Here is a 10,628-nt window from a genome sequence, read left to right as displayed (position 1 = left end):
AGCTTGTGGCTGAACCGTGCCAAAGCCGAGAGTTCCAGGTGCAAACCTATAAAACCCGACACCATTGACGGTGTCCTTTTCCATATTGACCACGGGATGGCCTGCAGCCACCACCATGAACGTTTTGTTCATGTCGACGACAACCAGAAGTCATCCCACACCAGAATTGGACCGAGATTCATCGGAATTTTTCTATAAACCCGCTTCGAATTTCTAGGGTTTTACAACGAATGTTGAGATTTTTTTTTTTCAAATCTCTGTTCACCTTTGAGATCTCACACGACCTATAGACTCGCCTTAAGCACCGGTGTCCCAAAGCATGCCCGCCTGAATCGGTAGCGCCGGCCTTCTTCCCCGACGAACGCACCCAGCTACGGCTGGGGTGTCTTTAGACCCAACCCGAGCGCTATTGGGCTCCATTTTTCGGCCTTTTTTTTTTGGTTCACTTGCAATGACCCAAAAACCCTTTGGGTTCCATGTGTTGGCCCAATGCATGTTTTCCCCCAGCCCGTGAGGAAAAAAAATGAAAATTTTTTTGGACATTTTTTTTTAGGAGTTAGCTTTTAACGGCCCGTGTTTTTTTAGGGCATGTCTTCTGCCCCCCCCCCCCCCCCCCCCCGGCGCCCAAAACCCCTTTTTTCTCCTCTCCCCGTGGGCCTACAACCCCACCTGAGATACCCTAGCCCAATTTTGGGCCTAGGTTACACGGACTATAACTACTTAAGCCACTCATGGGCTATGGCTTATATTTTTAGGCCTCGAGCTTTGATTATTTAATATTTTTAAATAATTTAGGTTTTATATTTTTTTCACCCACACTTTAATTTGGCCTTAAGTCCAAATAATTAAATTTAATTATAATTAGGGAGGTTTAACAAAACACTCATGGTATTGTTCACTTTTAACGAAAAACCACATTCATACCTTTCTCTGGTATTATTCACTATACCTTTAAAAAGGACTTTTCATTAAAAGAGAAGTTTTTTTGGACTTTTTGTTAGTTTTCCTTTATAATTATAGACCTAAAGTTCTATTCTTACATATTCTTGTTGCATTTTTCTATGTATATATTTGTGTTTGCATACAGGAATATATGAACCTGAAATTCATAATTATTTTGAAACCTGAAGTTTCTTACAAACATGTCTTGTTTGAAAACCTGAAGTTTTCACTTAAAAACATCACCCATGAAAACCCTAAGTTTTTCATGCAAAATTAAACCAATACATATCTATTAGAACTTGTATGTTCTACTCCTATGTGAATGGATTGATTTTTCTCCATTACACTAACCACACCTTGTCCATCTATTTTGTGATAGGAACATGTCAAATTTGAACAAACTCGACTTCACCGATTTGGATGTCTCTGGAAGGAACTACCTTAAGTGGGTCTAAGATGTGAAGCTCCACCTCACTGCCAAGAACTTATGTCCCGCTCTTGAAGAAGAGACGGACAACCCTATTGGCGAAGCTGAAAAAGCCACTGCTATAATCTTCATCCGAAGACATGTCCATGACGCTCTGCAAACTGAGTATCTTGCTGAGGAGATCCACGTGCACTATGGGTCACTTTGGCTGATCGTTTTGATCACCAAAATGACATATTCTTGCCTAAAGCAAGACACGACGGGCAGTATTTACACTTCCAAGACTTTAAGTTTGTGAATGAATATAATTCTGAAGTTTGTCGAATCCAATTACTTCTTAAGTTTTGCAACGAAACTTTGACCAAAGAGGATCTCCAGGAGAAGACTTATTCGACCTTCTCCACCTCTAATATTGTCTTGCAGCAACAATATAGAGCTCATAAGTTCACTAAGTTCTCGGATTTGATCTCTGTTTTACTTCTCGCTGAAAAGCAAAACCAGTTATTGATGAAGAATCATCAAGCTTGACCTACTAGGGCGACTGTTGTGCCTGAAGCACATTATAGCACTAACCAATGCCCAAAACACCAAAAGAGGCGTGGTAGGGACGGCCATAAGCTATCCCACCAAGGTCAACGGAGTCGAGGCCCATCTAAGGGAGGAAACAAAGCCCCGAAGCGCCCAAACCTTGCTCCCAAGACCCCGAACTTCAAGAATAAGGGCAAAGCACCTGAAACCATAGAGCAGATATGTGTTATCGCTGTGGTTTAAAGGACCATTGGTCCCATGTTTGCCGAGCTCCCAAGAAGGTTGTAGATGAATATCATTTTCGTCGTAAGAAGTTTGAATCAAACTTTGTGCAAGTAAATGAGCCGGAGACTACAAAGATGGAGGTTTTTGACTTTCAAGAGCATACCACCCCTATGGAAGATTAGAATCTTAGACATAGACTTATTTTTTAGTTGAAATAAGACAATGGAGCCGAATTCCACCTAGTGGCCGAACCCCTATTTGTTTTTTGTTGATTTTTGAACAATTTTCTTTTATGTTTGGATTATTTGTTGGTGATTTGTTTTTTGGATATTAAGTTTTAATCAATTACCATCCTTGAATAAATGAAATTATTTTGAATTGATATTTGTTTTTAAAACTTTTATGCATGTAACCGTTTCAAATTAATTTTTCATTCTAGATATGACTAGTGGGAAAGTTAGTTGTTAGGGAGATAGTGCAACCACACATATAGTTTTGCGTGAACGCATCTATTTCACTAACTTCATACCTAAGAATACACCTCTGACAACCCTCTCAGGCTCATCCAACCTGATAGAAGGATACGGTAAAGCACGTATAATGTTGTCCAATGGTACAATCTTGACCATTTCAGAGGCACTCTATTCCCAACGTTCCGAAAGAACATTGTTAAATTTCAAGGATATTAGAGATAACAATTACCACGTTGAAATCCACCTAGAAAAGGAAGTTGAATTTTTGTGCATAACTTCCTACGAATATGGCCAGAGGCATATTCTAGAGAAGATGGAGCGTATCCCGAGTGATTTGTATACTACGACCATACGCCTCATAGAATGCCACTATATGGCCAGCCCTACTACTAGTATGAAATCTCGTTCCCGGATTTCACTGTTATAATCTACGTATTTGTATTATTGAGATTTTATATTATTTTTCGAGAATTTATATTGATTTATTTGAAATTAGATTTCAATTAAACTAGTTACGAAGAGTGAAGTTTGGAAATTATTATTTACTCGACCTTTCGAGGTCACAAGTAACGTTTTCGAATAGGGCTCGAAGCCACGAGCGCATAGGCGAAAGCCGTTTACGAGTCCGAGTTATAACGGTATAGTTACAGACATTTGAAGTTGTTTTACTAAACTAGTTTTAAGTTATTTCAACTCCCACTTTGTGGGTAAGAGGCCAATCAGATACTTGGATTAAGGGGCCAATTAGTTAAAGGAGGGAAGGGAGGAATCATATTTTTGGGAGGAAATGGTTAGGCAGTAGCCAATCAAAAAAAGAAGAAAAGAAAAGAGGGATTTTCCCCTTTTTATTTCGTCAACTCATGCATCCACAAACTCGACTTCAACCTGACCGAATTCCGGCCAATATCCACCATTTTTTCAGGCCATTCTCACCCTTTCTCCACTTGCAACTTATTCCATTTCCCCCTATCTACCATCTCCACACAAATTCGAAGGAATTTTAAGCCCAAAAACCGTATAAACCGTGTGGGTGCCCAGAGGGTTTTCACGGCAATTCCGCCATTCCAGCGAGTTTCACCACTCACCACCACCCTTAATCAACTCCCCTTGGACCTAGGAACAAGACCCAAGCAATTGTAGAGGCGTTGGAACCTCGAGGAACTCAAATTGAAGAGCACCCATCTTAGGGTTCCAGCGGTTCGTGGTCATTTTAGGGTGTTTTCTAGCCAAATTGACATTGGTTGCACGTATAGAGTTTACTCTACTCATTGAGATCTTCATTTCTGTAAATTTTGGTAATTTTTGGAAATAGTTGGATTTTTTCCGGCGAGTCGGAGCGGCCGACAACCACACACGGCGACGAATGGCTAAAAGGCCGTTGATGTCATTCTTAGGCTAAATTAGATGCCTTAAGCTTAGTTTTGGTAATTGTATGACATAGGTTGATGGTTGGAACCTAAATTCTCTATGATACGTTAATTGGTAAAAGTGTGAATCGACGATCCGACCGTTGGATCGTCACCAAACTTTAACATATGTGATATGGTTATTACCTTGATTTCTTATATTGGTATCATTTGTGAATATGAATTGATATTATGTTATGATTTCTACTGAAATGTGAATTTTATATATTTAGTCGTAAACCTATACTAATTAACTATGATTTGGCTTGTGTATTGATGATGTTTGTAATATATATGTGTTTAATTAACTTTTTAATAATGTGAATGATAATTATGATGAATGTTATGACGATTATGGGAGCTAATTATTGTTTGATAATTATTTGGATATGCTTGCCAACTGGATATCTATTTGAACTTGGCACTATTACCTAGCATGAGATGGAGATGGAAGTCAGGAGATGAGTTAGGTACTTTATTGAATTTTAGTAGAAATAGTAATTAAGGGAATTCCTTGTGTTGTGCTCCATCTGACTTGATGTTGGTTGATATGTGGAATCGATAGCATATATGCGTATAATTATGTTTAATGTGTATTGATGAGATTGCACCACGTAGTTGTGGTACATGGATGGTCTTGCTTGGTATATCCATGATGGGGGGACCATATGTATTCAGACGTGATCATGCTTGGTATATCCGCGATGGGTGATCACTGCCTGCACAATGAGTTTTATGCTTATGGTCCTGCTTGGTATATCCGCGATGGGGGACCATACGCATTCTAAAGGTGATGATGATTAGTTGTACATGGTACATTTTTGGGCGATCATATTTGGTTTGGTTCTGTTGAGTGGTCCAGAACCCGAGGTTGTTGAATTTCGTGGAGTGGCCTAAAATCCCATTGTTTAGAGAAGTAAGCTTGGCCTAACTGTGTCACTCTAGCCTTAGTTATATATATACATATACATATATTTGTGTCAATGGTTTCAAGAGTCTTATGAATTGAGTTAGAAAAGATGTTGGACATCTGAGTGACTCCTTCGGGATTTTCTATGATTCGATTATGATTTCATAAGGTATGAATTTAGAAGATATGAGAATGATTGTTTTACTTTGATCAAATTAATTAATTAATGTGGCTAGAGGATGGTTTTGTGTTTAGTCGGCTCTTAAATCTGATGTGCATTATGAATTGCGATATCATGATGAGACATAATGATTTATATGTTGGATAGGAGAAATATCATGTTTTCATGGGGATTGGTTATGTTGCTGAGTCCAGGAATTACATGTTGTCAAGTTATATTGAATGATTGAGGAATACTATGCTTTTTTGCTTGAACTTAGTGGAATAAACGTCTGATTTTGTGATAAGTAAACTACGAATGGCTTGATCCCTTTTGAGGGTACGTAGGCAGTCTAACGAGGAGGTTAGATGCAGACATAAGGTAAACGAAAAATTTCTTTGCAATTTGAATTTGATTTTCGAATTGTGATTGCCATATTCCTAAGACAGGGTATGTAAGATATATGAGTATTTGGGTGACGTCATGTGTCGATCTTGGACGTACGTCGGGATCGGAGCATGACAGGTGGGGCCATGCACGAAATTACACTTTGGCATGATCGTTTGGGACATCTTAGACGAATAGCGATGCGCCGTATCCTCAAATCATCACATAGGCATCCATTAACCCAAAGCTTAAGTTCGATCCAAGGAATCGCATGTCAAACATGTTCAATGGGAAAACTTATTACTAAGTTTTATGACAAGATTTGTTCGAATCATCCCATTTTTCTACAACGGATTTAGGGGGACATTTGTGGACCAATTCACCCTCTCTGTTGACCATTTAGATACTTTATGGTTTTGGTTGACGTTTCCATATGTTGGTCACAGGTGTGCTTGTTGTCCACAAGGAACGCTGCATTTTCTAAACTGTTGGCTTTGGTTATCAAGCTCAGGGCTCACCACCTTGATTATCCGATCAAATTTATTTGATCAGATAATGCTAGAGAATTCACATCTAAATATTTTGATGACTATTGCATGTCAGTTAGGGTTGAAGTTGAACATCATGTACCCCATGTTCACACCCAGAACGGCCTGGCAGAGTCTTTCATTAAGCGCTTACAAATGATTGCTTGATCGTTGGTCATACGTACCAAGCTCCTGATCGCTGCTTGGGGGCATGCAATATCTCACGTAGCAAAGTTGGTCTGCGTGAGGCCTGTTGCGACACAACCATTTAATGCGCTTCAGTTGGTTATCAGATACAAACTCGACTTATCGCATTTGCGCATTTTTGGTTGTGTGGTATATGTGTCGATTTCACCGCCCTTACGTACAAAAAATGAGGCCTTAGCGAATGATGGGAATCTATGTCGGATATGATTCTCCTTCGATTATTTGTTACTTAGAACCTTTGATAGGCAATCTGTTTACCGCTCATTTTATGGATTGTCACTTCTATAAGACAGTCTTCCCGTCATTAGGGGGAGATAAAAATGTTAAATTTCCTGAACAACGACGCAATTATCGTGGACGACTCCTACTTTATCTCATTTAGATCCCCGCACCACTCAGTCTGAAACTAAAATATAGCGCATATTAGATCTCCATAGCATAACTTAAAGCATGCCAGATGCTTTTATCGATCTAGCGCGCGTGACAAGATCACATATTCCAACTGCAAAGACGACTGCAAATACGCCTGCAAAGATGGATGTACCAAATGTATGACGAACTTCCCTCCTAGAGGCCCGGGACGCCAATTCTAGTGATCCATGTACATTAGTGGCTAGCCAATCATCTGCCCTACACAAAAGCGTGGCAGACCTTTTGGTTCAAAGGATTCACACCCTTGGAAAAGGAAACCCACAACACAAGGTCCCGAAAAGCCTACTATGAATCCAATTATCGCTTACTTATTATATCCAACTCATGAGGAAATTCTAGATTATGGAAGCGTCCTTGAAGAGACGAATATTCCTCCCAAGAATCATGAGATTTCGGTCTATTATGCTAGCTTGGATAATGTGTGGCGTAGAAATAAGATGATTGTCGACGATACATTAGCATATGCAGTAGCTACTAAGATCATGTTGAGCGATGACATTGAAGCGCGTTCCGTTGATGAATGTTGACGTATAACTGATTGGTCAAACTAGAAACAAACAATCCAAGTCAGACTCGATTTGCTTGCGAAACATAAGGTGTTTGGACCTATAGTTCCTACTCATCCATATGTGAAGCCCGTTGGTTACAAGTGGGTTTTCGTTTGGAAGTGTAATGAGAAGAACGAAATTGTGCGTTACAAAGCTCGTCTTGTTGCACAAAGTTTTTCACAATGCCCCGAGATTGACTGTGACGAAACTTACTCATCTGTTATGGATGTGATTACTTTTCGCTACCTCATCAGTTTGGTAGTTTCTAAAAAACTGGATATGCAGCTGATGAACGTAACCGCGTATCTCTATGATGATCTTGATATGGAAATTTATACGAAAGTTTCCAAAGGAGTTACATTGGCTGGTTCAAATATTTCTAAACCCCAGAACACACTCTCAATTAGGCTGAAGCATTCACTCTACAGTTTGAAACAATCTAGAAAAATGTAATATAATCGTTTGAGTGAGTATTTGACTAGTCAGGGATATGTGAACAATGAACTATGCCCTTGTGTGTTCATTAAGAAGTCACATTCCGAATTTACGATTGTTGCAGTATATGTCGATGACATGAACTTTATCGGAACTCTTGAAGGGCTCGCGAGAATTACGGCGCACCTGAAGTTAGAATTTGAGATGAAAGATCTAGGTAAGACTCAATACTATCTCAGTCTCGAGATAGAGTATTGTTCGGATGGAATCCTAGTACATCCATCGAACTACACCTAGAAGGTGTTGCGCCATTTTAATGAGGATAAAGCGAAGCCTTCAAGTATTCATATGGTCGTTCAATTGCTAGATGCAAAATAAGATCTCTTCCGTCATAAGGAGGATGATGAAGAGATTTTGGAGCCTGAAGTTCCTCATCTAAGTGCGATAGGCGCTTTATTATACTTAGCTTAATGCACTAAACCCGACATCTCTTTAGCTGTTAATCTTTTGGCAAGATACAGTAATGCACTTACATATAAACACTGGATTGGTGTAAAAAACATCTTTCGTTATCTTAAGGGTACTACAGATTTGGGCTTGTTCTATCTCTACAATCCTCGAATGGTGCTGCATTCTATGCTCCTTGAGCTAATTCTTACCTTGTTGGTTACGCCGACGCAAGATACTTGTCTGATCTGCACAAGGAGCATTCTCAAACGGGTTATGTCTTTATCGTTTGAGGCACCGTAATCTCTTGGAGGTCAACTAAACAGACATTAGTTGCCACTTCGTCTAACCATGCTGAAATTCTCACCTTACATGAAGCAACTCGGGAATGCTTTTGATTGAGAGCAGTAGTAGGCCATATTCGAAGCTTCTGCGATCTTTATCCAACCGTTAATGTCCCGACGACAATCTTTGAAGACAACACAGCATGCATCGAGCGGCTCAAAAAGGGTTACATCAAAGGAGACAACACCAAGCACATTGCGCCGAAGTTCTTCTTTTCACATTAACAACAAGAGCATCAGAAGATTGAAGTCACGTAAATCCGTTCACAAGACAATCTGGCCAACCTCTTCACCAAATCACTATCGAAGATGATGTTTTAGAAGCTTGTTTATGGAATTGGTATGCATAAACTTTTTGAGTTGTAACTTTGCTATTTCTCTTTGGAATTATGCCAAACTCAGGGGGAGTATCTTGTAGATATTTGATTGATCTTAATGTACTTTTTTCCTTACGATTAGGAGCATTTTTTCTATTGGGTTTTCGCTACCTAACTAGGTTTTAATGAGGCACCCACCTTGGGCTGGTCATATCCCTGATGATATCCCATGAACGTTTCTATTGACTTTGCATTTCTCACGCTTTTTCCTTAGACTATGGATTTTGTCCCTCCTCGGGTTTTTGCCATAGTCTTAGGGTGTTTTAGTGAAACTTACTTATTTATGCAAGTTCCTACCTTATTAAGAATAAGCATTGTTCCTTAGAATTAGTGCCGACGAGTCGACTTCCTCAACTATGCTAAATCTACCTTGAGTATTTACACACTTAAGGGGGAGTGTTGTACACATTCCTAGTTTAAGTGTGATTGTGTAAATCCTAAATTATATTTGATTCTAGTTATCATTTCCTATTATATCTTGTATCCCTTGGGGATGAAGGAATATCTTTTCTCTTTTTACTACTATAAATAAAGGCACAATGTAGGAGGGATAACAACACACATTCCAAGACAATTGTACAAACACATCTCTCTCTCTCTCTCTCTCTCTCTCTCTCTCTCTTTCTCTATCTTATCCTTGCCGCCGACCCTTTTTCACCTTGTCAGATAAAATAGACCACAACAGAGCAAAGCAAGTGTTCCTGAATTTTAGCACAATTGACCAATGATTCCTGAATTCAGCTCATTAGAGCTTTTGATTCCTGAACTAAAAATTTGTGAATATATGTCTCCTTGAACTTGTTATAATATGGAGCAATGGTCCTCTTAGCTAACTCTTGTAGACCTTCTATCGAAAATAAAGGGTTTAAAGGGACAAAAAATGAATGGAAATTCTAATAGAGTTAAACAAAAGAACCATTATTTGACATTATAACAAGGTATAGGGAACACAAAGTTACTGTAGGTTGAACGTGGAAAGTGTGGAGGTATATAGAAAGTACGAGTATGTGGAGTAATTAAACCAACCGTTATACAAATTAGAATTATGACGTGATCATGTTATTTGTGGAACCCTTCTCTTTGGTGATATTTGTTCTATTGCCTTTTTTTTTTTTTTGGGCAAGATTGCCATGCTTTATGCGTCCCTTGGGGTTAATGAAATTTCTGTGTTCACCTAAAAAAAAAATAATAATAATAATAAATAAATAAATAAAAACAAGGGCCAACGAATGATTTAAGCTAAGTATAGGTTTAGGCTGTTTATTGAAGGCTTAATTACTGCAGTGCTCCTGAAGGTATCTTCGAATCTCATTGTACTGGCTGAAAACACTTGCTCGTAAAGATGGATTTGGGTCGAATCCGGATTTAAATTGTAGGATCCTCATCTAACCGTTCATCATACCTCATGTAGTCAGAAATAATTTTAAATTTTTTATTTAAAATTAAACACAAATAATACCTAACGAAAATTGACTTCATGATTTACAATGAACGGCTAAGATGTAAGGATTCTCATCCAATTAAGATGTCAAACTTACATTCTTAAAGATTTAGTGATATGTCATGCGTACCTAACTGTTAGGTAAGATCCAATTATTGAAAGTGACAATAAGCTAACTAGTGCTTTTTTGGGTTAGGGCACAACAACATTATTTGCAGGTTATTTGCAACATAAAACGAAATCCTAACAGCCTCAAGGGTCTATGGAATTCCATTAGAAAAAGATGCTAGAAATACTTCAAGTCTTCAACTTGCAAAAGTCTTTTACTATGAGGGAGGCCAACATTTCATTTGGATCATTGTTGTTCAATTGTTAAGGACACTGTCAAGTGGTCGAGAACAAATACATCACT

General features: G+C 38.7%; 1 pseudogene; it reads left to right on the top strand.

Annotated features, from left to right (window-relative positions):
• Positions 1-1,325: 1,325 nt before the first annotated feature.
• LOC148689672 (uncharacterized) lies at positions 1,326-2,304 on the top strand (annotated as a pseudogene).
• Positions 2,305-10,628: the final 8,324 nt, after the last annotated feature.

This window comes from Pyrus communis, chromosome 17, assembly GCF_041283825.1.
Source record: "Pyrus communis isolate YQ-2024b chromosome 17, ASM4128382v1, whole genome shotgun sequence".
NCBI classification, from domain to species: Eukaryota; Viridiplantae; Streptophyta; class Magnoliopsida; order Rosales; family Rosaceae; genus Pyrus; species Pyrus communis.
The sequence above is the reverse complement of the archived record's forward strand: the minus strand, read 5'-3'. Positions and strand labels throughout refer to the sequence as shown.